General features: G+C 36.2%; 2 long non-coding RNA genes across 3 annotated transcripts; both read left to right on the forward strand.

Moving 5' to 3' along the window:
* Positions 1-4276: 4276 nt before the first annotated feature.
* LOC147475056 (uncharacterized) lies at positions 4277-10121 on the forward strand. Its single transcript, XR_015208612.1, has 5 exons — positions 4277-4378; positions 9320-9372; positions 9519-9602; positions 9857-9983; positions 10053-10121. It is a non-coding gene; the product is annotated as an uncharacterized LOC147475056 (long non-coding RNA).
* A 12643-nt stretch (positions 10122-22764) lies between these two features.
* On the forward strand, positions 22765-25739 carry LOC147475057 (uncharacterized). 2 transcript variants are annotated; one of them, XR_015208555.1, is made up of 7 exons: positions 22765-23025; positions 23148-23213; positions 23358-23826; positions 24365-24791; positions 24915-25128; positions 25229-25354; positions 25517-25739. It is a non-coding gene; the product is annotated as an uncharacterized LOC147475057 (long non-coding RNA). The 2 variants fall into 2 exon arrangements; XR_015208556.1 differs by having other exon boundaries at positions 22771-23025; positions 23358-23454.
* The last annotated feature ends 960 nt before the right edge of the window (positions 25740-26699 follow it).

Raw genomic sequence — 26699 nt, forward strand, 5'->3', positions numbered from 1 at the left:
ATGTATGGTTGTGTTAGTTTTAGACTTTTAATTGTATAAGAATTCTAATTGTCTAAGAACTGAGTTAGCTTTAGACTTTTAAATGTATTAGACTTCTTAAATGTTTCCTTGGAAATTATAAGCCAACAATCTAACCGAGGAGGCTAACGTACTCTCTTCAATTACGATGATAAAATTTTAGGACAGCTTTCAAAGCATTTAATGCATTATTTTTTTTAGGAAAGTATTTGAGTAAGATAAGAGGAATATGACAGCTTTCAAAAGCTAGAGATGGACAAATGTGAAATAAGAATGCCCCGTTTTTTCTTATAGAGTATAGGCAGTTTTTACTCACCGTGAGGGAATGGTCCGCATTGGGATGAATAAGGGCTTTAGAATGGTTTGCTGCTCTAGGCGTTGGGATTTTTTAGGGTTACTGAACAAAAGGAAGCTCAACTTTACAACTTTACAAAGTTTAGAAGAAATTATAACCTAATGACCCAACTGAGAAGAGCAATGTATCCTTTGCAATTACACATATCAAACTAATGAAAAATTTCAGCCACGAATAAGATGAACAAATTTATTACGATTAGAGAGCTAGGTTATTGGTTAGAGTAACTAAGAAAATAAACAAACATTAAAAAATCAAGTGCACTCTCAAGTCGAAACACATCGAATCCCAGAAGGGCTAACGCCATGACAAAGGATTCTACATAAAACCAAGGAATTTCAAGAACTTGTTCTCCTACAGGTACTCGAGATAGTATGGGGATACTTGAGCACACACATACATAATGTGAGATGAGTAAAAGAAAATGAAATAAAAAAGATATGTGGTCAAGACTGGCTTTTCCTCGAGCTTGTTATGACAAAATATAAACAGACGGGCATCAACATTTTCTGACAAACTCACAAAAGACCTTGACATGATGATCTTAGCTGCTGAAAAACTTCTTAGTCAATATACTTCACAATCAAGTACCTATTCAAGTATATATTATAGTTTCATTATTATCGAAGCTCATTGAGATCAAAGTTCAAAGACCACACGGTGCATGCTTTTGGTTCAATTGATGTCATAACCAAGCTAGTAGGGATGAAGTCAACTTTAGAGTGCCTATGGAACTCCCACATGTAGCAGTTTTATTGGTGATGCGCAAAACATGACAAGAAAATATAAAGTGAATCCACCAAGATAAACATCGAAAAAGAAAAGTTTACATCATATGCAGTTCATATGCATGTTGCATTGATAGGTTAAATTACAACATTAGGAACTACATGAAGCTCTGCAGGCTCACTAACAATTACATCTAATAAACCTATGATATAATAACTTCTCTATGAACTCTATTGTAAGTACTCATAACATCCCTCCTTGCTCTACCTTCCCAACCCCTGAGTAAGCTCTAAGGTCCGGATAGATTGATTTCAGGAGCCCCCCAGGTAGCTCTTAGTTTGTTGTTCTTTTGAATGGCTATAGCCGATGGGACCCAAGCGGAAGTCCTTATAAGTCAATCGGTTCGAAGTTTGTAGCTTCCGGAAGGCTTTATAAAAGGGCCATTCCTTACCCGCTTTGTAAGGTCTTTCCCTTCCTTCCTTCTCCGGTCCGCTAAAGGTCGAAGAGCTATCAAGCCGATAAGAAACGAATTGGTTTACGGTGAAGCGGTGAAGGTCGAGAGCTTTTCTCTGAATACGCCCGTCTTTCCTTCACCATCCCTAGTCCAAGGAAGTTTAACCCCGGTGACTGCCTTTACATAGGGTCTTGAAGAGCCTAACCACCCACTCCTGCCCTTACCGATTCGGTTTCTACCGGGCGAAGAGCTAGCCGACAAGTAAGAAGTCGGTTATCCGCTTCAAGGGCTAAGTCAAGTAGCCGGAGCTATATCCATTCCGTTCCTTAAGGTTAAGGAGCAGGCCCATTCAATCGTTTGTTATCGGGCTGAATCGCCGGGTCGCCTACTAATCCTCCTCTTCTCTGCTTTTACCATCCCCTCGCTATGTCTGCTGGCGGTCGCCATGTTAGTCCCGCAATTCGATTCTATCAACCGTGACTTCTTACTTTATAAGGAATTAAGGATTACAAAGAGCATAGCAAATCGAGATTGTAATAGAAGTTCATTTTACTTGCTCAACTTTAGTGCTCAACTTGTTAACAACAACAACAACAACAACAACAACAATGTGGCTAAGTAAAATACTCGAACTAAATTATTGACAATGAACCAATACATTCCAAAGAAAGATGATGAGGTGTGTGGTGTAAACATTTCTACTCATCGTGTAAATCGTCTCCAAAATATATATTCATAAATGTATAGTGTTATGCATAGGTATAAACAGATTCACTTATTAATTATTAAATGAATTATGTTAATGTGTTTGGTGTTAAAGCACTTCCAAGTTGCCCAAACCAATATTTTTGTGATAACTATAGAAGATAGCAAAGACCTTTAAATGTTGATGTCCAAAGGTGCGTTAGAAGAGGATTAGCATATGTATTGAAGGACTGCAAACTTAATAGTTTAGTTTTAAATGTGACGGGCATCAACATTTTCTGACAAACTCACAAAAGACCTTGACATGATGATCTTAGCTGCTGAAAAACTTCTTAATCAATATACTTCACAATCAAGTACCTATTCAAGTATATATTATAGTTTCATTATTATCAGGAAGCTCATTGAGATCAAAGTTCAGCACCACACGGTCTGTCTGTTTTGGTTCAATTGATGTCACAACCAAGCTAGTAGGGATTGGAGTCTCGGACACTGCTGTCTGACTCGGATCACCTACCTGTGTTGTCATTGCCCAAGTAGTAGTGGTGTAACTTTCAAACACCGTTGGTGAAGGCGGTGACTTCTTTTATGACCTCCAAGAGCTTGTCCTGTATCAAATGACTTGCCACACACTTTGCACCGGGTGGACGCCCTCCCTTTTGATTAAGCCCACCATCACTACATTTGATGGTTCATTAGTCATTCGCAGAAATTTCAAGATGAGTTATCTCTCGAGCAATCCTTGCTTCATAGCTAATAATAGTGTTCCTTAGTATTATTTAATGAACAGTCAAATAAAGTAACTTTTCATGTTGCAGTCCTTAAACCATGTTTATCATTGAAATGCAGATGTGGTCAAGCAATTAATGAGCTCTTTTAGAACGTAATTATAAAATAACGGGTTTTACATCACCAAACTTGTCGAATTGTATGAAGAGATTTTGTGTCGTCTTGGAGTTTGTGAAGGCTTATAGAAAGGTCGGTTATTGTTTTGAGATTGGGTTTCTTAAACCCCTAAGAGAACTAATATAATTGATAGTGTGCAATTGAAGTGGGTCATACCTTAAGGAATATCGTCATTGAACTTCAAGAAGCCTTGTAGTATAGTTTTTCACTTTTTCCTCAATTACATACAACTTATATCTTTTTACCGAAAAAGAATACTTCCAGTCCCATAATTGGTGGTGTCGGGTACCTGGTTCCCATTTCTCAAGGTGATAAAAATAAATTTGGAACAGATATTGAGCTTAATCCTAGCAACATAATGTTTTCAAGGAATTATGATTTCTTTATCTGGATCCTACATAAACATGTACAGCAAAAATACCTGATATAAAGTGCCTCCTGACTAAATGTCTCATGGTGACTTTTAAGCATACACTCATTTTTACCACTCATAAAGTCTAGAGCCCAGACAGTACATGACAAATGGACCATGGATCACATTTTCATACTTTACATAGAAGAGGAATAAGATTCCCCATGTGGAAACTATGGGTCAATGATGTTCCTGCTGTTTCTTGGCTCTTCCGTTGACTGTGCTTCACCGCTTCAGTTGTTGTATACAGTTGTTTGTTATGTGGGTAAAGTGATTGTCCAGTTGTAAAGCGTCAGCTAAAGCAATAGGTTCAAACATGATATATAATCATTTCGTTTCGTATGCGTTTACAGGCATTGGCATTGTTTATTAGTTTTCTCTGTTTGCTTAATTACATGGATATGCACATTATTAATTGTTTTACTATTTTTTTTTACATTGTTATTAAGATTTGGAACCATATTTATGTAACTCTTACTATATCTATTAAGGTTTTGGCGACGGGTGTCTGGCTTACCACAGATATATAAGTAATTAAGCATCGTTTGATGCTTAATAAACATTTAGTTATATGCTTAGAAGCTTTATGGATTTGTTGGTACAGTTGGTCCAAATTGACAGGTTTTATGGGTTGGACTTTGTAATTATTATACTTGAAACATTAATTTAATCTGATGAAACATCTAACTTTTTGCAGAGAAGGCTCAAAGCAGAGCAGGGCCTTGAGTAGGCAAAACAAAAAGGAGAAGAAGCTTTCCTGAAAAAGTATTATCTAACGGCGATAACTTGGTATACTAAGGTAACCAAGAGTATTTTTTTCAAGAATATTTTCTACTTAAGGTATTTTTTTACTGTTCATTTTAAAAAAATTTCGTTCTAAATCGTTAAGTGCAGATTATGAAATAGGAACATTATTCCTGTATCCAATATGATAGAATACACAAACTTTTAAATAGGCACACACAAACTTTGGAGTGAGTTATCCAAAGTAGAAAAGGGGAAAAATCTAGTAAATTCTTCCCATACTTTTATTTGTGATCAGACAATGTCACTACGGGCCATGAACTTGATGCCTAAATGTAAGCAATGACAGACAGACAAACAACAAACATGTAGTAAAACACGCTCAGTTGTCATAAGAGACGATCAATCTAATTCCCAGGAGATCTGCTGCTATGCCATTGTATTATGCAAGAAATTAATATATATTTATTTAACTTGTTTTTATTTTTATCTTGTATGTGATTTATCTTGAATGTAAAATAGCTAAATTAGGACATACCTTGAGTTGATATCTTCATATTGAATTGAAAACTTCTTTATACACGATGTTCTTTGTGCATCCTTCGGGTTCATTTCCGTCCTTTTTTATTAGGAATTTCAATCCCTTTCTTGAGGTGGTTCGTGAGACAGCAACATATAACTGGCCATGTGTGAAAATTGGTCTTGGTAAATAAACACCAACCTTATCAAAAGTTTGACCTTGACTTTTGTTTATAGTCATAAATAAAACAAACTTTGACAGAAAACTGTTTCCTCCCCGAAGACGAAAGGCCATTTTGTGTCACTTGGAGACATAATCATTCGGGAATAAAACTGGTTCTCCTATCTTTGTTCCAAAGAATAATTGTTGCTTCTATGACTTTTGGAGCAATATTTGTCACCGTGAGTCTAGTACCATTACACGTCCTTCACTTTGATTCATGTTTCGCATCGGCATAATAGGGACTCCACGCTTTAAGCTTCGTATTGTGGTTGGGTACTCGAAAATTCCAAGTCGTTTAAAAATTCGTTGGATACAAAACATCTTGTTCTCACGCGACTTTCCGGGATTGGGCATAGAGAGTCCGCACTTAAGTAGCTTTTTAAATCTCCAGGAATTTTTGAAACAATTGCAGAATTTATTTCGCTCATCTCATGGTCGCTCTTTGGTGCTAGAATACTCCTCTCTTTCAAGTACTTAACTTCGTATACTTATTCACCAAATCTGGATAAATAGTCTTTGATGATATCTTCAACCGAGTTGTCACTTTCTGAAATTAGTAAGTCATCGGTATTTTTTGATCCAAGTCGGCTCTATTTCTTCGTTCATTGCCTTTGCTGGGAAGGTTCCCATCTCCTAGATCTAGAACCCATCCGCTAAATTCATCTACGTAACTAACGGTGTCATAGTCCATCACGCCACTCTTGAGTCTCATGTTTTCACTCAAGTGAAAAACTTGGCGTTTTTCCAAAGTTTTGATTTGTTAATGGAAGCTTTAACAACATCAATTCTTTTACCTCTTGGTATTATTGGCAAAATCATGCGAAATCGCCACCCATGAGAAATGTCTTTCCACCAAAATCTCTAGTATCCGGTTTCAATAAGTCTTTTCAGAGTACGGTCAACGGCCTCAAAGCCGTGCCTATGAGTCATTGGAGCTTAGTCCCCACACAATAAGGTCAGCTTTTGAAATAAGCTTGTGTAGTTTTGAACCATGAGAAATGTCACAACTTGTGGTCTCATCTGTAGGTATCATAATTTTAAACCTCGAATGCTTGTTTTTTGTCCCACTGGTAAAAGAAGTGATGCTATTCCCCGAAGAAGCAAATCTGCAAGAACAATTTTACTTTTCGAACGGAGTTTTGAAATGATAGTCTTGTAGAGGTATGTTTTCCCAGTTCCCCACTTCCGTAGACAAAAAAACACCTCCAGTTAAGGCCTCAACCGCATCGATTACACAGTTGTAAACATTTTTCTGTTCATTGTTGAGACCGTTATAGAGGTTGATATGTTCGTTGGCAACTCTAAGCGGTTGTAATCCAATTCTTCAAAGAATCAATTTGTTACCATAGGATGCTTGTGAAGAAATATTGAATTTAGGAAAACCTTCAATATCCTGTAAGTGTTTTCCCCTACGAACCATGATATTTTCAATCTCGCAAAAGTATCATTCTTTTATCCGTCATCACTTAGCCGAGACTCGGTTGTGGTTGGTTTTTCTGTAATCTAAACAAAATATCTTCACCAAGGCTTTTCTCGATGATTTTCAAAAAGTATTTCGGAGATGTAACCTCACACAAAGAAGATTAAAGTGACAAAAGTTCTCTTAAAGAAGCCGGATTTGCCCACTCCGGCTTGCTTCATAGCATCATTCCATTCACCGTCGTCCTCTAGCAAACCGTATGCACCCAAATCCAAAATGAAGGATTACATAATATAAAATGAAAAACTTGATAATCACATTTTAATTATCGTCAACATTACATTATCCTTATGTTTAGTAATACAGTGTCACTGATGAGATCTTGGCCAGTAAAGCAAATAAATTAAGGCCATGCTTCTATTTAGTATATTATCTAGTTAATCTTTTAAGGATAAATGTAACAGGACCAAGTTCAAGTTGAGATATCAAAATATTTCTAGCCAGGCCATTAGCAGGACTTAAAGTAGACTCTTTAGGAATGGCACATCTCGGTGGAGAGAAAGCAAGTAATATTTCATGATGAAAACTGCCCGGTGCTTTCCTAAAACGTATTTGGGGGTACCCTTGGTGCATGATAGGGTTAAGACTGCTCATCTCGCTGACCTAGTTGACAAAATAAGGAAGATAGCTACAGGGTGAGAAGGTAATGTACTTTTTTTTTTCAAGAGAGAGTTGTGTTTGCTAAATCTGTTTTTTCTAAATAACCATTTACAAAATGTGTACATATATGAATTGCCAAATAGCTTGATAAAAAAATGTGAGATGATTCTAAGGTATTTGGTCTGCGGTGTTGACAAATAAAGTAGCACTGAAATGGGATTCATGTTCCAAACCTAAGGGGGGTGGGAGGAAATATCATTAAGTATGACAGAATATATATTCTGGTGTCAAATGAGATATATACTATGTCACAAAACAGTTGTTAGTAGTAGGTGGACAATTGAAGTAGTTGAAAGATTACCTGACACGCTGCTTTAAAAGTTGGATGTGGGGTTCCATTAACTGTACGAATATCTTCATAACTCCTAGGTCCTTTAACAACATTAAGCAACATTCTTAAGTAGAACCTTTCCCCTGATGTAGGATGTGCGTAGTAAACTCGTCCAACTGATATTCCTCGTTTTCTTAGAGTCCACTTATTATACTTTTTTTTCCAAACAAATTTAGTTGGGAAATCAACATACGTAAGTGTCCTAGCTAATTCATACTCTTCATTTGCCTTGAACCATTCTGTAAACTTTGTTTTGGACGCTTTTTCACGACGCACTACTACTTTTGGATCATCTTTCTCACTGTAGTATACAATATTCTGACCTTCAAGATGGAATGGCAAACGCTCGACACTCGGATTTCTGTACTGTATATCAAAATTTAAAAGCCTCCAAACTCCTTCAGAAGAAGAAAGAAATCGACAGTCTAAGAAGTTTGATATTTCATCAACATCCCTGACAATTTGTTCCTTACTGTTATTGTCAGTCACTACATTCTCAACAATCATTGCAGATGCTCTATCCTTTCCCTTGTTAATATACTTGAATAGGTACTTGATTGACCTTGCTTTGTTGCAGTGTTCAACATTTATGTGGGCTTGGAACTTCACAATCAAGTCCACATTGTGTGGAATGACCCATTTGTTATCAAGAGTTATTCCGTCTTTTTTTGCAGTTCGACCATTGTCTCTCCTCATATAGACTGTGAAGTCATTTTCGTCAATCGTTGTCTCGCTACAGAATGGTTTCGGATAGTGCCTAGAACATTTTTGATTCCCATCACCAGTTTTTACCATGCAAGGAGAATCTGGTTTAGACCGCCACATGGACCGTGAATCATGAATTCCACAACCGCATTATACTGCAACTTTGTCGGCAGGGTCGTCAATTCAGCATATATAACTCGTTGACTTGTGAAGGGGTGGAAGGCTTTGCTGAATTTTCCAAAACAAAAAGATATGAGCATGGGGCAATCCTCTCTTTTGGAACTCTATTGTGTAGAGAGCTGCAATTAATTGGAAGTTAGTATCGATTTTTTCATACTTTAATAATATAATATTTACTAAAAGTTAATAGTAAATATAAAGACTTTGCAACAAATTGTTTACGATGTTATGTAAAAAAATTTGCAAACCAACTATAGCAATGGAAATAAACTAAGAAGTAGACCACTTCACCACTCTTTGATTGAATGTTCCTTTTGGTATATTAGTTTCAAAATGATTAATTATTCATTTTAATTTCTTATGTTTTCGATTGATTCTCAGCATTTTAGAATTTTCTATTCATTCCCTATTGAAGGGGTAGCTTTTCTGTTGCACTTATGAGTTTTGACAATTATTTGAAGTATGTCGAAAGGAATCTAAGAAATAACAGGGGTACATGGCTGGTGTTACGCAACTTCAGTACAGTGTTGGTTCTATGTATGAGAGGTCAGAGTGAGGTAAAGCTCTGGTTAGTGCAGAATGGTGGTGTAGTCTAAACCCTAAAACATTTGTGTCGGAAGTCATGTTGGATTTCAGCTGGATGCTGGTAGTAGTGTGCTAACCCTCTTACTCTTTATTTGCTATATAAACAAAAGCCAGCATCAATCTGAATAGAATGGATCATGGTCACTTGCTGTCTCTGTATATTCTTTTGTGCTCTGTAAATCAGAGAATATTCAACCTTGACGAAAGAAGCAGCTCAGTTTTTTTATTCTGAAGATTGATTTTGTATCCAAGAGTTGTTTTTTTGTTATTCTAGTGTTCAATCTATTGACTATTTTATTTGATTTTTATATAGGTACGGTTCCTTGGCTGGGAGTGTGGACTTTGTAAAGATGGTGGTGTCCTTGGGTACTTCATTGTTAATAAACTTTATAGTTATTACACTAAGGCAATGATAGAGCTAAGTTATTATCGCTAAGGTGTATTAAAAAATTTCAAGTGCTTTGACTGCGGTATTTGTACGTCAAATTTGATAAACTATTAATCTTTTCCAGGGAGTGAAGGGAGCAAGGTACAACATGAAGATAGAGCTAGAAGACATGTAAATTGGCATTTGTTAAGTTTGTACACTACTTTTGGTATGTCATAATCTATGAAGGCTAGTATGTCGTGTTCAAATCATGATCCTTTTATCGAGTATATTGGATATATACTTTTGATAGAAAACTGTTTAAAATGTTTTTCTAACTGTACTGTTATCTGGACAGTTTACCAATAGTTCAATTACTTATGTTATTAAAACTATAGTGAAAAAGGATGTTTATTTTCTTTATATGGAAACGAAAATTTGTGCTGTATGCCTGTATCTTGATCATTGCTATAATATATTTAGGTGTCTCTACTCTCAAGAATACATCATAGAAATCTGGTCCAATTCCTTGGCTACTGCCAAGAAGAAGGAAAAAGTATCCTTGTTTATGACTATATGCACAATGGAACTCTCAAGGAGCATCTATATGGTGAGTGTGTCCTATCTCTCAAAAACCGCCATCTTATTTCTATGGTCTAATGATTATTTGTATTGAAAGGACCCTTGGCACGGAGAGAAGTATCGGTTGGATCAAAGCGTCTTCGATTGTCAAGATGCAAAGCAAAAGGTTCAGATCATAATAATACTTTACTATACCATTTTTCTTTTTCGGTCAAAGGAGCAAGTAAAAGTCTAATTGGTTTGCATCAACTCTGCAGTATAACCATATAGAGAGGTCTATGTAACTCTTTGCAACCCTCAAAATTGTTTCAGGGGATTGAGTACTTGCATACGGGGTGTGTTCCAACCATTATCCATAGGGATCTGAAAAGCGGCAACATCCTTCTTGACAATCACATGAGAGCAAAGGTGTCTGATTTTGGTGCATCAAAGCTTCCAAAGTAGATGGAGCTACATATGTGTCAAGCATAGTTCGAGGGACTTGTTGGAGTAATTTTGACATGGCGATCCTAATGCATGTTATTACACTTGCAATTTTGAGATTTTAGTCACACTAATTAGCTAAGTAACATGGACACACCATATTTTGAAAATAAAATTAGATGGGACATGACACACGGATATATTGTATGTGATATACCTCAATTTTTAGTATTTATTTGTGTTGGATCGACACGCATACACATGTCAATGTACCTCGGCTAATAAGTGTATAGTAGGGAATGGAGATAAATTGATTAAATTTTGGGTTTGGTCCCAACTTTTACATTTGAAGCACACATCGAGGTAACTTATGTTTCTTATTGTTTGTAGGTTTCCCCTAAATCCAACAACTAACCCAGATCTTTGAATTGGGTTATGGTGGTGGAAATATTGATCCCAGTAAAGGTTGTAGGTCCCGGCTTAGTCTATGATGCTATTGAAGGCTTACTACCTAAAATTTCTATGCAAAGATATGGTATACTACGGAGCCGACAAAACTCGTATCATTCATGTATATTTCAAGATCTCAAAGATAGGTATGTGCCTGTCTATATTACAGCGTGTTATCATAGACTGCTTTCTTGTTTGGATCATTTAGGCATTTTTTTTTTCTATATTCAGCATTTATTTATAGATTAATTATATATTTGAAGGGGGAGATATTTTTTTCTTAGCAATATGATAGTCATAAAGTCTACAAATGAACTAAAAAGTTAAAAATTACGAAAGAATAAGTTATAAAAACAACTGAATTAGTAAATTACTTACCCGCCCAAGCTTTTCCGAACCTTTTACGTTTTTGCAAATCCGTCATAAGTTCATGCAGCTTGATCTCAAAAACTCTAGCGACAATTTCAGGGAAATCGACGTGTGTATATCCAGGAGCAATCTTGTCAATACATTTTTGAACTTCAGGCCATTTAGGATTGCAAGTAAAAGTTATGAATAGATCAGGAGATCCAGCCCATCGACAAATCGCAATAGCGTCTTGATAGTTTTGCAGCATATAACGTGGACCTCCGGTGAAAGAAGATGGTAGAACTATTCGCCTTCCAACAAAACCTGGTTTTGAATCTCCAGAAAGTACTGCATCAACTAATCCGTGATAAAGCTCAGCACGAATAGTCTGTTGGTTATTTTTAACCCAATCAACTCTAATCTGTTCTACAGCACAGTAAGAATCAACAATAAGTTGTTGTTTCAAGCGTCCACCAAGAACAATTGTTTTTCCTTCTTTTAGTCTCATTTGCAATCTGAAAGCATAGAACTCCCTCATGCTTATGTTTGTCCTTTTCCCAACTTTGACATTATTTCGATAAGGGATATCAATCCTCGCACTACCCATCTTCAAAGATGAGGAAACAAAAGAGGATATTGCATGGCCATGAAACTTGGATGCAATTCATTTATTCTTTTCAAGCCATATCCTTTTTTGTCCACCACAATATCACGGTAATTACTAAATTCACTATCTTCCTCAACAATAAGTGCAGCAACTTCAGATGATGTAGGCATGTTATAAAGTCTCCCATCCTTTTGTCTTGTACTAATAAGCTTTATACTGAAATCACCTACTTCAGACTCTTTAAACCTGTCCCTTGCCATTCTATAAGTCTCAGTAAGTTTGTTTGTACTGTTCAACATATCTATCAGTCCCTTCACAATATCTGGATCCAACTCTTCTTCAGACCCGTTTGATAAAATTTTCTTACTAAGAGAGTTCATTCTGTTCACAACTTCATTATCAGTATCATATATGTAAAGTTGGGAAAACTTAGGGCGTAAACCTTCAGGTGGAAGCAAGGTGCCAATTTTGTGGTGGTTTTGGCCTTTTATCTTGTAGACGTAAGGACCATGACCATTGTTTATTGATTCTTGAACATCACCTCCTGTTGATGTGAAAGCAAACATGCTGTTATATACTCTGATATTTTTCATAAACTTTTTGGATCCGGGCCGAATTGCGATCCATAAGCTCATTTAAAAATCGGTGTATTTTTCAAAAAAGGTAGTTGAACTTTCCCTCCACCGCAACATATAGAGAACTTTGGATTTTTAGGATTTTTCGTTCGGTCATTCCTTTCTTCATACCAAACAATGGCATCACAGTAAGGACACACTGATGTTGGTTCTCCAAAATCCAACGGTTGGAAACAACGCCCTGAATTAAAATGAATATTAAAAACTATAAGTAATAATATAAAAAAATATATATATTAAAAACTATAACTAATATAATACTAACTTTCATGCAAAACTTCACTTGGTTTCTCATGGGAAACTTCAACTTCCATATGGTCATTTATATCGTTTTCATCTTCTATTTCTGAATCATTCCCACTGATTTGAGAATCGTAGTCATCGTCACTTTCTCCAACACCGTCTGGTTGATATAGGTGATTTTTTCTGGCATAATGGTTGTCATCGCTTGCTTCAGCATCACAATTAACATAACCATGAGTTTCAACTGGTTGGATTTCTCTATTACTCAATATACGTCTTCTTCTATATCGACTATTTTTGGCCTTTTCATTATTTGAAAGCGGTACATCCACTGTATAAGAATAAAACATATTAAGTAAAATTCAAAGCCAAGTAACAATTAACAATGAAGAATGTCTTACCAGGTTCATTAGGAAATGGTTGTAAACTGTGTTCAAATTTTTTGTATTTGACTCGACGATTCCTAAACCAATTTTTTATATTATTTTCTGAAATTTGGCCATGAACTGATAGTTGAGTTGTTAAGAGTTTGATTTCTTCCTTAGTATAATATGAACTCTTTTGATTAAATGCTCTTTCAAGTATCTGAAGGTGCATCGTTGTTGCGGACCAACGTTTCTCATATGAAACTCCAACTTCAATATGGTCATCCACTGTATAAGAATAAAACATATTAAGTAAAAAACATTCAAACCCAAGTAACAATGAAGTAAAAAAATTTAAAACCCAAGTAACATTGAACAATGAAGAATGTCTTAACAACTGTTGACAAAATTATAATAGAAGACCTTCCACTTGTCCATTAATAATTAATCAAATTTACTTTAAAAAATACTTACCGTGTTTGTGCAAAACTTGACTTGGTTTCTCATGTGAAACTTCATCTTCAATATGGTTATTTGTATCGTTCTCATCTTCTACTTCTGAATCATGCCAACTAATTTGAGAATCGTAGTTATCGTCACTTTCTCTAACACCGTTTGGTTGATATAAGTGAATTTTTTGGGAATAATGGTTGTCATCGCTTGTTTCATCATCACAATTAACATAACCATGAGCTTCAGCTGGTTGGATATCTCTATTTTTGGTCTTTTCATTATTTGACTGTTACATCCACTGTATAAGAATAAAACATGTTAAGTAAAACTTAAAGTCAAGTAACAATGAAAAATGAAGAATGTCTTACCAGTTCATTAGGAAACGGTTCAACCATGTTGATCTTTTTGGTATTTGACTCGACGATTCTTGAACCAATTCTTTATGTTATCTTCCGAAATTTGACCATATATTGACAGTTGAGTTGTCAAAAGTTTCATTTCTTCCTTGGTATAATATAATCTCTTTTGATTAAATGCACCTTCAAGTATCTGAAGCTGCATCGCTGTTGCAGACCAACGTTTCTCATATGAAGCTTCAACTTCAATGTGGTCATTTGGATCGTTTTCATTATTTGGCTGCGGCACGTCTACTGTGTATAAGATTAAAACATATTAAGTAAAAAATTTACAAACCCAAGTAACAATGAAGAATGAAGAATGTCTTAACATCTGTTGACAAAATTATAATGGAAGACTTTCCACTTGTACATCAATAATTAATGAAAAAAAATACTTACCGTGTTGATCTTTTTTGGATTTCACTCGACGACGGGAAATAAACCAATTCTTTATGCTATCTTTTGAAATTTGGCCATGTACTGACAGTTGAGTGGTCAAAAGATTGATTTCTTCCTTAGTATAATATAAGCTCTTCTGATTAAATGCACTTTCAAGTATTTGAAGCTGCATTGCTGTTGGGTACCATCGCTTTCTTGTAGACATAGCTACCTAGTAAGAAGAAAATTAATAATTTGATATTAAACATCATATATCATATATACGTGCTTGGTAGGTCTGGTGTCAGTACTCAAAAACATTCAATACCAAAATTTTATGTACTCTATTTAGTGGTTATATGCATGCTAGTGACTTTAGTGAAGTTTGTATGTCTAGCAAAAAACGTACTACTTTGATGAAGGTTTGATACTTCTTGAGTGACCAAACTTAGGCTGGAAGCTCAGTGGGACAACATGTCCATAGGTAAGTCAACACTACATCTTATACTTCTTATAATCTTATCTCTACAAAGGTAACATTTACAAAGGAAAGAAAACAGAGATATTGGCCGAATCGAATCACCGCTTAATGGTCAGTGACTTGTTATTGATTCGGTTCTTAATCTGAACCGATTAATTCAATTCCAGTTCTGTGGAGTTTCTTATCGCCGGTGTCTAGAGTAATATGGCATTCAAGCAAGATTTTCGTGAGTTGTTATTGAGACTTGTGAAGTTGGCATACATGACTGAATATGTTTAAGAAAAATGGTGTAGACGTAAAAGAACACTTTAGGTATATATTTAACCATGTTTCTACTTCAGGTGTTGGTCTTAAGGCTAAGTTGAGAATAGAAGACACAAAACACAAAGATTCATGGTCGCTTCCACACTGTCTCTAGGAACTTTATTTCCAACCCATGCTTCACTAAAATTAAACTCCAAGAATTCCAGTCCGTCGTTATATTCAAAGAGAGCACGACGTGTTCACAAATCAAGCGCACCACGAAAGTTTACTATATTTGTTGTGACTGAAGGTTCGGCAAAGTCTAGAAAGTCGGAAGAGAAAACTCCCTCCTGGGCTCAATCAAGTTTACTATATTTGATGAAGGTTTGATACTTCTTGAGTGATCAAACCTATGCTGGCAGCTCAGTGGGACAACATGTCCATAGGTAAGTCAACACTACTTCTTATAATCAACACAAACCAAAGAAATCAGCACAGATAATCAAGACAGACCACAGTAGATCAAAGTTCAAACAAAAAATGGTGGGAAAAAAGTTGTAGTCAGCACAATACTGGTGTGGGTAAAATGCCCTGTGGGACACTTATATAGCAGAAGGAGATGAGTATGGTTGTTTTGTAAACATGATTGACTTTGCTCAAATTTTTTGAGACAGTTTTTACTGAGGAACCATGCAGATTTTGTAGATTAAGGTTGATACTATCAACTGTATGAGTACTCGATGCTACGGAGTGTGAATTGGGTCATATTGGAGTGCTTTCACTAAACTTTTCAGTGACTTTGCTCAAATTTTTGGAGCCAGTTTTTACTGAGGAACCATGCAGATTTTCTAGATTAAGGTTGATACTATCAACTGCATGAGTACGTGTTGTGTCCATACAGATATTTCTGGAGCGTGAACTGGGTCATATTGTAGCACTGAAATTCTATTGCAACAGTTACTACTTGTAGTTGTCATTGCTGCACTATTATTCAGTTACGATGTGGCCTAAATTTTTGCTATGTTGTTAACTCCAAAGACTTGATTTTCAAGACATAGTGCTTTCATTACACTTTTCAGTAGTCAGAGCTCGAGATTCTGCTTTCAAGGTGTGGTAGTAATTCTAAGTGGTCAGATAAACTCCAGAGCCTTGATTTAAGGTGTGGTAGTAATTCTTAGTGTTTAACACAAACCACAGTAATCAACACAGACCACAGTAGTATATATCAACACAGACCATTAAGAGCTCGAGATGCTGCTGCTTTAAAGGTGTGGTAGTCCGAGAGAGAAATCAATAATACCAACACTAATACTAATGGTTCAGACTACAAATAGTTGAGAGTTTGAATATTGAAGCATTAGGAACATACCTTACAGAGTTACAGGAGTCTGATTCTTTGTCCGGGTAAGCTATTTATGTGGGTTTCCCAATTTCCAAAAATAGTTTATTTCCTAAAGGATACGTATTTATTTCTCCGTTTCCAAAAAGAGTTTAATTCCTAAAAGATAGGTTCTTATTTAGTTATCCCGATTTTTTGAACTTCTTATTTAGTTGTGGGGGGAAAGCATATAGATATATAGATGTGTGTCCAAAAAGAGTTTATTTCCTAAAAGATAGGTAACTTAGAAGGCATAAAATTTGGTCCCTGAATTTTCAAATTTAGTCCCGATTTTGCTTAATCTAAAATAATCTTGTAAGCATATAGATATATAGATGTGTGTCCAAAATGAACTAATAGAAGCTGTCAAGTAAAAATCATAAATAACGATACATGAGAAAAGACCATCTATGTTTAGTGACACTTAAAAGAAAAAAAATATTCAGCGAAGTTCTATTCTAAGTACTACTCAATATCTAATGCACCCGCATCAAGTATCCTAATATGCACTAACAACATTGTAATCATTAGAAGAAAAATCTTGGAATCTCTCGATAATTGAAGTTACAACCAAGTAACATTTCAATGCTCGCCTATAATATACATTCCAATAAGGTTTCCCTATTTTTTTAGGTAGTTAACATACTATAAATATTAGATATTAGAAAGTAGAGGATGTAAAGATGGTTTATCCCAAAGCGCTCAAAGAACCAACTTGGTGGTAGGGTCATCCACTTAACGTTGGGGTGTTTGCAAATCTGTGGATCCACTTAATAGTTAATACAAAAGTAATCAAAAGCTTGAATATAATCTAAGGCATCCACCAGCTTCTTGAAAACCATGAGATGCTAGCTTCCTTCCCTTCCAAAAAACTGTTTATTTGTTGAGCATCAATTTCGACTTCTACTGAGCAGAATTTCCGGCACCATTGTATTCCTTTGAGTACTCCTTGGCATTTTGCTTCTTCTGTTGTCCGTCTTTTGCCTTTGTCGGGTTCCTCGCTGCAATAAAAGTACCATTTGCATCTCTTAGTACATATCCTATTAGTACACAATTATCATGCTTCATAAAGTCGGTGGTTCACATGCATATCAATAAGGATTGTAATCTAAAGTGGGAGCAGGAGAAACGTTTGTGACCTATTCAGAGACTAACATAAGTTGGAGATAAATCGTCTCACAAATATTATAAAAAAATCATAGCTTCTCGAATCTGCAATATCTTAAGCTTAGACTAAGTTAAATAATGATTAGTATAGTACTGAATCAATGCCGACACATATCTGATAAAGTTAGGTTATCAAAATCAATATCTAATCAGAAACTCAATATAAGTATAATAATATTTTCCTAATCCAAGTTCATGTCTATGTTTTTTATTGTAATTATCTTTGAAAAACTCAAAAGGATACATATATGGGTTTCAAGAAAACCATACCTAATTTATTGTAAAAAATAGAGGTTTCCCTGTGTCAGCAGTAATTAATCATATAATGAAAAGCTTTAACCTCGCCAACTATCCAAGAAAAGATCACCTTCAAGAAGGACATCTTGAGTTTCTCCTATGAGAAAAAAAAAAACTTCATAAGACAAATGCCTCTTCTATTCTTTCCTAATGAAATTGGAGTAATTTCTTGTTTCCTTTACAATCTAGCACCACCCGCTGTGATCTCCAAAGGTCCGGCCCGATACTCACCACCCTTAGATTTGATCTCACAACATTTCTTACTATTGGACTTCCTTCAATCTTTCTCGGCATAAAAGAAACCTTGGAAGTCAACCGGCTTCACATCCATCGCGTCCTTCTCAAGACAAAGTGATCCTAACTTCAACAATAATCTACTAACCTCTTTCTCAATCTCTTCCATCTGTTTTGTTTTACAATCTAATCATGGAGACGAAGTGTTTTATTGAGAGAAGAAGTCAGAGTTTCCTTATCTATCGCAAAAGAAATAAGGACAAAGTGGGTTTTTTGGCTTAACTTTGTGTTATTGGTCAGAAATTCAGCTTTTAGTCCCTCGTCATTAAGTTTGCTTAGTAAGGGAAAACACATTGTGTTATACAGACTCTAACACAAACCAATAAGCAACCCAGAGGCTTTGTGTAATCTACACTTAGTGAGTGAAACTAAAGATAAATTACTGTGTATATACCCTTTACATTTTGTGCTTCTCATGCATCATGGGTTTACCGTTCACGAATCAAAATTTTCAACATCGTACATTCCACTTCATTATGTTTAAGCAATACCTTGTGCTAATGGTTAATCTTCTACACAATCAAGAAATAAAAGATGTTTACCTTCCAGAAGAAGAACTCGATTAGTTTGCCTATGCCAAAAGAAACCTAAATCAAAGAAGTGGACGGTGAGTTCCTCAAGAAATTGCTTCATTCTTCTTGAACGCATTTGAGCGTGCTGAACGGCTTGACTTTAACTTTAAGTGGACAGAGCAAGCAACCTGAAACCAACGCCAAAATAAGATATCATTTTCTTCCAAAACTATTTGTAAAAGAGAATATAAATAAGACATTCCACTACGATAAGCAAATCTAAAAGAGATGCAAAAAAAATTGTATTATAAGGCAAACCCACAGTTTATTCAAAACATCTTAATCTAGTATCCCATTCTTAAAAGAAAAACATTGAGATGGTAACTCAATACTACTTACCCAGGTTATTTTTAGTGGGAAAAGCGATTTTTAGTTGCCTTTTAAAGCACTGTGTTACTTGAAGTGCCTACAACACAAATAAACACAAATACAGATTTGTTGTTACCAACATGGCAACATGTGACTATTACAGTAATGAAGCCTTGTGTTGCAGTGATGCTCTCTCCTTGGTATTTAAATCCTACCAGCCTAAAGTGTTAAGCACATTAAAGAAAAATCATCTGAATCAGACAAAGAAACATGACATTCAATGTGGACGAAGGTATTAATTAAAACTACAATAAGATTAAAATGAAAGGAACAAAAAACAATATTTAACAAAAAAAACATAAATAAAACGAATATACAATGAAAATGAGAATGCAAAACATCAATGTAATGGTGTTGCGGGGGGCTCTATCACACAATGTAATGAGCCTTCTCACCCATGCAAGTGGGGCCAAATCAGGATTCCCAATAATCTGAGCAACCTAATTCAAATTCTAAAAATGTAGATCCAAAATCATTATTTGGAGAAGACATAGAAATCACAATAGTTTTAAAATAGGCTTTCTTTTTCTTTTCTGTTTCTTTTCCTCGGAATTTTATTCCTTGACCCCTTAAAACACAGTTTCCACTGTGAAGTGGGAATCGAACCGAAGACACCGGGCCCAACCGAAGTTGGGGAAGAGCACATACCATGAACCCATTAGAGATACATCGGCACTAAGAGACACCATGTAAGGTTTAAAATAACAATAAAAATTGTTGAATACCTTGAGAAAGAAGCCACCAAGTTCAGAGCACATTGAGTAGATCTTTTCAGCAGCAATTTCATGTTGTCTTTCCCACATAAGCTCTTGCTTCTTTGCGTCTTTCACAAAATTCACACGAAACTGAAAAACCGGCGGCACCCCAACAATATAAGTTTTTTATTTTAAAACACTTAAACAAATATTAACATTACTGAAATCAGAGAGAGAGACTTTGTAACCAAAGATAGATATCAAAGAACACGAACCCAGACTGGAACGACCTTTGCACAGTGTCTAAAGTGTGTGGTGAGCTTTTCCCTTAAATCATCAAGCCTGTTTGCATGCATTTTGGTTTCTTCAATCTTCAAAATGTTATAAACATAAATTAGTGAAAATTTAAGCGAGAGAAAAATCAGTTAGAATTAGTGGGACATACACGAACTTCCTCCAAGAACATAGATAAGTACACCACACATACCATAATAGTATAGCAAATTTGACATTACCTGCAGAGAGAAATCAAAACTTATTAATAATAACAAAAAGTGTTAAAGAAAAGGTCAAAAAAAAGAAAGAGTGGGTACCTCGAAACACCAAAGGATCGGCAAAGTGGAGAACATTGGAGAAAAGAAGAAAAGTTTTGGTTTTTTAAATCGTGGGGTTTTTTTTTGTGTTTAGCTTTCTATTTTGAGTGGGAGACTTGGAAAGCTTTAAGTTGGAGACAAAGATTGGGCGTGGAAGAGGTGAATTTGACAAAGAAACTTTCCAATTTGTGGGTGAAGAAAGGATTGTTATGGGTTTCGCAATAAGGACGAAGTGGGTTTTTAGGGTTAATTTTGTGGGTTTTCGAAAAATTGAACTTTTCACTCCGATTTTGTCGAAACAACCCTGGGTACTTAATCCCCCTAGGGTACTTAAGATTTGCTTACGTGGACAGCCTCAGAAAGCTTGAAAAGGGACTGCTATTATATATATATAAAGATGTGAATTAAAAAAGAGTGCCTATCACTGCTGACCGCAGCTAGTGCAATTTCAAGCCAAATACATAAGTTAATAAATCGAAAGTAGGTGGTGTGGTGGTTCTCTAGGTTCGTCATGAATTGTGGTCTTCTGTCCTACCACACACTGTCACGTAGGAGTGTGAAAAAAACCGTTGATCCATCATCCGGTAGGGTATCCGGTCTTCATCCGCCACCCAAACCCGTACCGACCCGAAAATAGATCCGCCCCGCCCATCCACCGTTTTTATACGGTCGGGCTATGGGTGTAGGTTCTATGCTTAAACCCAACCTGTTAAGTAGCCCGACCCGCACCATGTTAAAAGCCGTTGACCCAACCCCATTGACCTGCACAATTTTAATACTCTAACTCTAATATTTTTGTATTATATTTATATTTTCTTTTAATTTTTGTAGAAATTTGGGAGATATGAACACAAACTTATGAGTTCAACATCAATTTCAAATATTTAAATTTGAACATTGGGCATATATCAAAAGTTCAAATTCAACTTTCGAATTTTGGAGAAAATGAATTATTCATCCTTGTATTAATTTCTAATTCTTTTAGTTTATATTTTATTATTTTGTACCATAGATCCTCGCTCCCATCTTCATTTTATCATATTATGAAAAATAATCAATTTACAAATAGTAAATCACAATAAACAAGTTTCAAATTTACAGATATAGTTTTGGATTCAAGTTCAAGTATTTTTTATTTTTGTTTATTTTTTATTGATTGATTCTATTTTTTTTCTCCATGTTGTGAATTGGAAATATATTACTTGCAGAATTAGAAAGTTTTTTTTGGGTGAAATTGGGTTAAAATATTAATTTCCACCCAACTCGGATGACCCGCCCAAAACCCATCCCGTAAACTGACCCAACAGGTCGGGTGATGGTACTAAGACATAACACTTCAATCCGCCCCGCCCCATCGGGGACCACTGTATTTGTCTCCCCAAGACCCACCCTGACCCGACCCATCACTATTTGACCCGCAGTTGACCCGCCCCGCCCTGTATTACACCCCTACTGTCACCCATAATCATATTTTTGTCCCATGTCTCGCGCATTTGTCTACCCCAATAGTGGTCTCTCTCCAAGCTGCGACAACATTTATCCGCCCAATCCATTTTAGACTTGAGTGAATTCCATGTTGCCCTTGCCTTCTAATGAACCTTGTCCCCCTATAAGGTTTTGCTACTGCACTAGAGTCCGTTTCTACCCATAATTTGGTCCAACCCATCTCCACTGACTTCTTGATTGCTTGTATGAAGTTTGCGTCTCAGCAACATAATTTGTTGTGACCCCAATCCCACCGAGAAAAGCCCCTTGGTGGTCTCTTAAGACATAGCCCCAGCTTGAACTTCCAAGGTTAAGTTGCCATTAGAGCAACCATCGGTTTTGCTTTAATTACTCCTGGTGGTGGAGTTCACCAGTAACATTCGAAGATTTGTGGAGCTCTCCTTATCTTATTTGGCAACATTAGTTTTTTGTGGATATGATATACTAATTATAAAGATCATCTCTACAAAAATTCAGCTCGTTTGATATTCTCTAACCACGATAGAAATTATTGTCCACTTTTTTAAAAAAAATCTAACTGTTTAGAAATGTCGAGTTTTTGCAATCATCTTTTCCTAATGTTAAAAATTATCAAACAAGCTCAATCTCTACTAGTAGTATAACATATAATGATCGTGACCTTTTAAATTCATCCGGGTGTTTTTCTTACGCATAATACCCCTGGATGAATAATAAAATCAGATGCCTAGATATTTATTAATGATGACTACTTTGTCTTTTTATGCCTTTATAAATTTTCAGTACCGATATTGTCCTTATATAAAAATATTACTTAACACCTTTGAATAGGAGCAATTAGTCTTTTCCTGTGGCAGTATATTAAAAAATCCAATTCCACGCCATTCTCAATTGTATGCCTTACTATAAATCGCATTTAATTAGTAATAATTGGGTTATTTAATAATACGTTAAGAAAAGGAAAAGTCTAATGAGAGAATACGAATCGATTCTTTTTCGTTCTCTCCCATCTCTTCTGTTTCTCATATATTTTTTTTCTCATTACAAAAACTACTACTCTCATTCTTTTAATTTTGGGTTTTTCCCCGTAAGACGAAAGGAACAAAAAAAGTAACCAAAAAGTTGAGTGTAAAACCATTAGAAAAGCTCGAAGAAGAAAGTGCCATGGAGGAAGACCCCTCTCTTTATCTCCTATCTACATTTTGATCTTATCAAAAGTAAGTTTCTGATCTTATAATTCTGTGTTCATCTCTCTCTTTATAAAAACCAATAACATTAAATATGGAATCGATGTCTCTAGCAAGCCGATTGCTTTGCTGATGGTTTTCTTTGTCTTCAGGAATGATTGGGACACACTAAAGAGCTTGTTATCCTTTCGAGTTTCAACTGAAGCAGGTATGGTGAGGTATGCTTACAAGTTAATCTTAAGCTACTAAGTGAGGGACACAGTGAATATGATATACCGTATGTTGTACATGGCGGTTGCTGATAGCCCTGTGCTTTTTTCTATTTTTAATAGTTGATTTGTTTCCAAATTTTCTACATTAAGGTTCTGGCCGAGTACCCTTAAGCTCTGACGACTCAAGATCAACAAACTTCTTCATTAGGAGAAACATATGAGGAGTTAGTGAGAAGGTTGGAAGAAGGTATTTCTTAGATTTTCTTTGGCAACTTCTTTCTCTTCTAGCTATCATATTTCTGCTGAGTAAATATGTAGTGTTCCACAATTTCTAGCTTATGTTTAGAACTTGTATGTGAAGTTCTTACGCACACCTTTTCTTTTCGATCCGTTTGTGATAATATGCGTAATTTATGCTACAACTGGCTCAACTTTTCGAGATATATCCAGTTTGTATTTCAGTTTTTTATATTTGGCTATTGAAGGTTTGTTTTGGTACATGGGTCAGTTAGAGACGCTAGGAGTCTTCAAGGGTTTTTTTTTATTTCTGGGTTGGATGGAGATTGTCGTTTGTGTGCTCAGCTTATGGATGCTTATTTGCGTAATGGTAAATATGAAGGTATGTAGTAAATCTTTTATTCATTTTTGTATTTGATGTTTATTCTTTGAATGGTATACGTACTATTTGCGTTGCTCGCAAAGAAATTGTATTGTCAAGTGTTGGTTTGTTTTTGAGAGTTCTAGCAGATGGAGGTACATGTCTTAATATTGCTACTTTTGCATGTTAGTGCCACGAATTTGATTGAATAATAACTAAATTAAATTGAATATGTTGCGATGGTGTTGATAAGATTATACAATATGGTTTGGAAGCTTATCTAATAATCAGTAACCCTTTGTTTGATTTAATTTGTATGCAAAGAGTGGGGATGTTCTGTCAGGGTAGTCCTTTAATCCTATATGTTTTCCATATGTTTTGTCATTGTAGACAGGTTAGTATTGTATTCCATTTTAAAGTATTTGTGAGCATTAAAATAAGAGATAAAGAGTTATGATTGTCTGCATTATAACAGTTGTAGCCATTTTATAGTGGCCATTAAATATGCTAAGGAGCTTGTGCCATATGGACATAGGTAATTTGATTAATTTTTTTTCAGGAAAATGGATGCTGAGTTAGATGTGGTTGCATCTTTTGCTAAAGCATTGGTGTCCCGTTTGTACCAGCAAAGTCTTCTAGACAAACACGGGGAAGAGTTGGCTAATGATGACTTGCAGAGGGCCTCTTTGCTTGGCCTATTTGTTTCAAATTGGTTTGGAGGCAGTGAAAGAAGTAATCTTACTATGAAGATACGAAAATTTTGGTCTGGTTCAAATTATTGTAAGCCTTTTGTGTGTACTTGCCGAACTAGAAATGGTGTTAATGGGTCATCCTCTAAGCAGAATTTGAGCATGGCTGAGAGTTTCAACTTCATCGATTTGTGTAAGAAACCATTGTGTATTATCAAAAAAGCGCGGAATTCTAATATTGTACCTATTGGGACTTTGCGGTGTGGTGTATGTTGGCACAGAGCAGTGCTTATGAAGGTAAATCTTCTGCTGAGCGTTTATCTAACCGTCAACTCATTTAATCTTGTTATTTAAGTTCCATGGGATGTTGTTTATGCTCAATTTAAGCTGTATATGTTGATCACCTTTCATAATTTGCAGTATTTATGTGATAGGATGGTTCCTCCAATTCCGTGAGCACAGTCTATGTTAAATAGATACATAACAACAAAGAACGAAGAGAATAAGAAACCTAAAGAACGCCGCCCTTTTCATGCTTCCAAGTGTCATGATCTTTTCGATGCTGATAAATGGAGGCAGCAGATAATGCGTGAAATTGGTCAGAAAGTCGCTGATATTCAAAACGAGGGGTTGGGTGAGCATCTCCTCAATATTTGTATACACATGTAAACAAATGTTGTATCTTGCAAATTGAAGGACCAAAGTATCATGAACAAATGCTTGCAATCCTTCAGAAGGTAGTAGAAGAGAGTGATCTAGTTCTGGTCACAACTAGGCTTGATGTAGAAGAAAGGAGGAACAACTCAAGATTGAGGGAGGAACAGGACGCTGCCTACAGGGTAGCCCTTGAAGCTGATCAAGTATGCTACTCCATTTTGGTTATTTATGGTGCTTGACCTTGTTTAGAACTTTATGCCTGAGATACCGACTACGAACCTATGATCCTGGGTAACATTTTCATGGAAATTGATTTTCTATTCTTGACATTAGACTGATATAGCATTGGTTGTCTGACATATCAGGCTAGGGAACGCCAAAGGAAGGAAGAGCAAGGGCATTTGGAAAGGGAAGTTGCTGAAGCTGAGAGGCAACGTAAGTAGGAAGAAGAGGCCCAAGAAAGAGCTGCTCATGAAGCTGCTGAGAAAGAAACTGCACTAGCTAGAAGGCGGCAGGAGAAAGCTATGTCACTTGGTGCTGAACCTGACAAAGGGCCTAATGTAACACAAGTAATACATTTGAGTTTTGATAATAGTTCTGTAGTTTTGAACTCGCACATCAAACTTTTTGTAAATGTTCCAATTTTTTCTGTTTGGTCTGAGCTTAGTTTTCTATGTTCTTAGGAGTAAATTGCTTAACCTACATATATGCTTGTCTAATAATAAGGGTAAACGGATAGGAAAGTTTATCGGAAAATGCCTTTTGTGGGTATATAGAGCATGTTACTTGATGCTGTAGGTCTGGTGCTTTACTGAACTGTCTATGTTATGTCAAGAATGCATTCTAATACCACCATAAAAAGTACATGCAGTTTAGCCATCTTGCTTACTAAATAGTATAAGAATTGATTGAATGCATTGCTAAAAGAAAAGTAGTGCAGAACATTTTTTATAGCTTATTTTGATTTGCAACTTGCTTGCTAAATAGAAGACTCTTTTCTTTTCGTGATGGTTCTTAGCAAGTGAGACATTTCCTTCTAGATATGTTGCTTGCTCCCAATTGCAATTTGGGACTCCGGCTCACCGAGGGCTCATCCCCAATCGCCTCTACCGGGAGTAGAGTCTGGTGAGGGGCAACTCAGCTTACCCCCAAGCTTGATTCAGATCTCATGTCCGCGGAGGGCTCATCCCCCATGTTGTCTATGCTCTAGAGTGGAGGCTGATGAGGGGCAACTTAGCTTGCCCCCATGTTTGATTAAGACACGAGGGTCCGCGGAGGGCTTGTCCCCGCTCATTCGGATAGCCCCGTGACATATCCGCGAAGGGTCTTCTCAAACCCCTCCGCTCTCCTACGGAATGCACATCCGGGAACAACTCAGCCTGCCCCATGTTTGATTCGGACACGAGGGTCCGCGGAGGGTTCATCCCCCACTCATTCGGATAGCCCCACGACATATCCACGAACGGTCTTCTCGAACCCCTCCGCTCTCTCCTTCGAAATGCACATCCGGGAACAGTCAGCCTTACCCCATGTTTGATTCGACACCGA

This window comes from Coptis chinensis, chromosome 9 (assembly GCF_015680905.1).
Source record: "Coptis chinensis isolate HL-2020 chromosome 9, ASM1568090v1, whole genome shotgun sequence".
NCBI lineage: Eukaryota > Viridiplantae > Streptophyta > Magnoliopsida > Ranunculales > Ranunculaceae > Coptis > Coptis chinensis.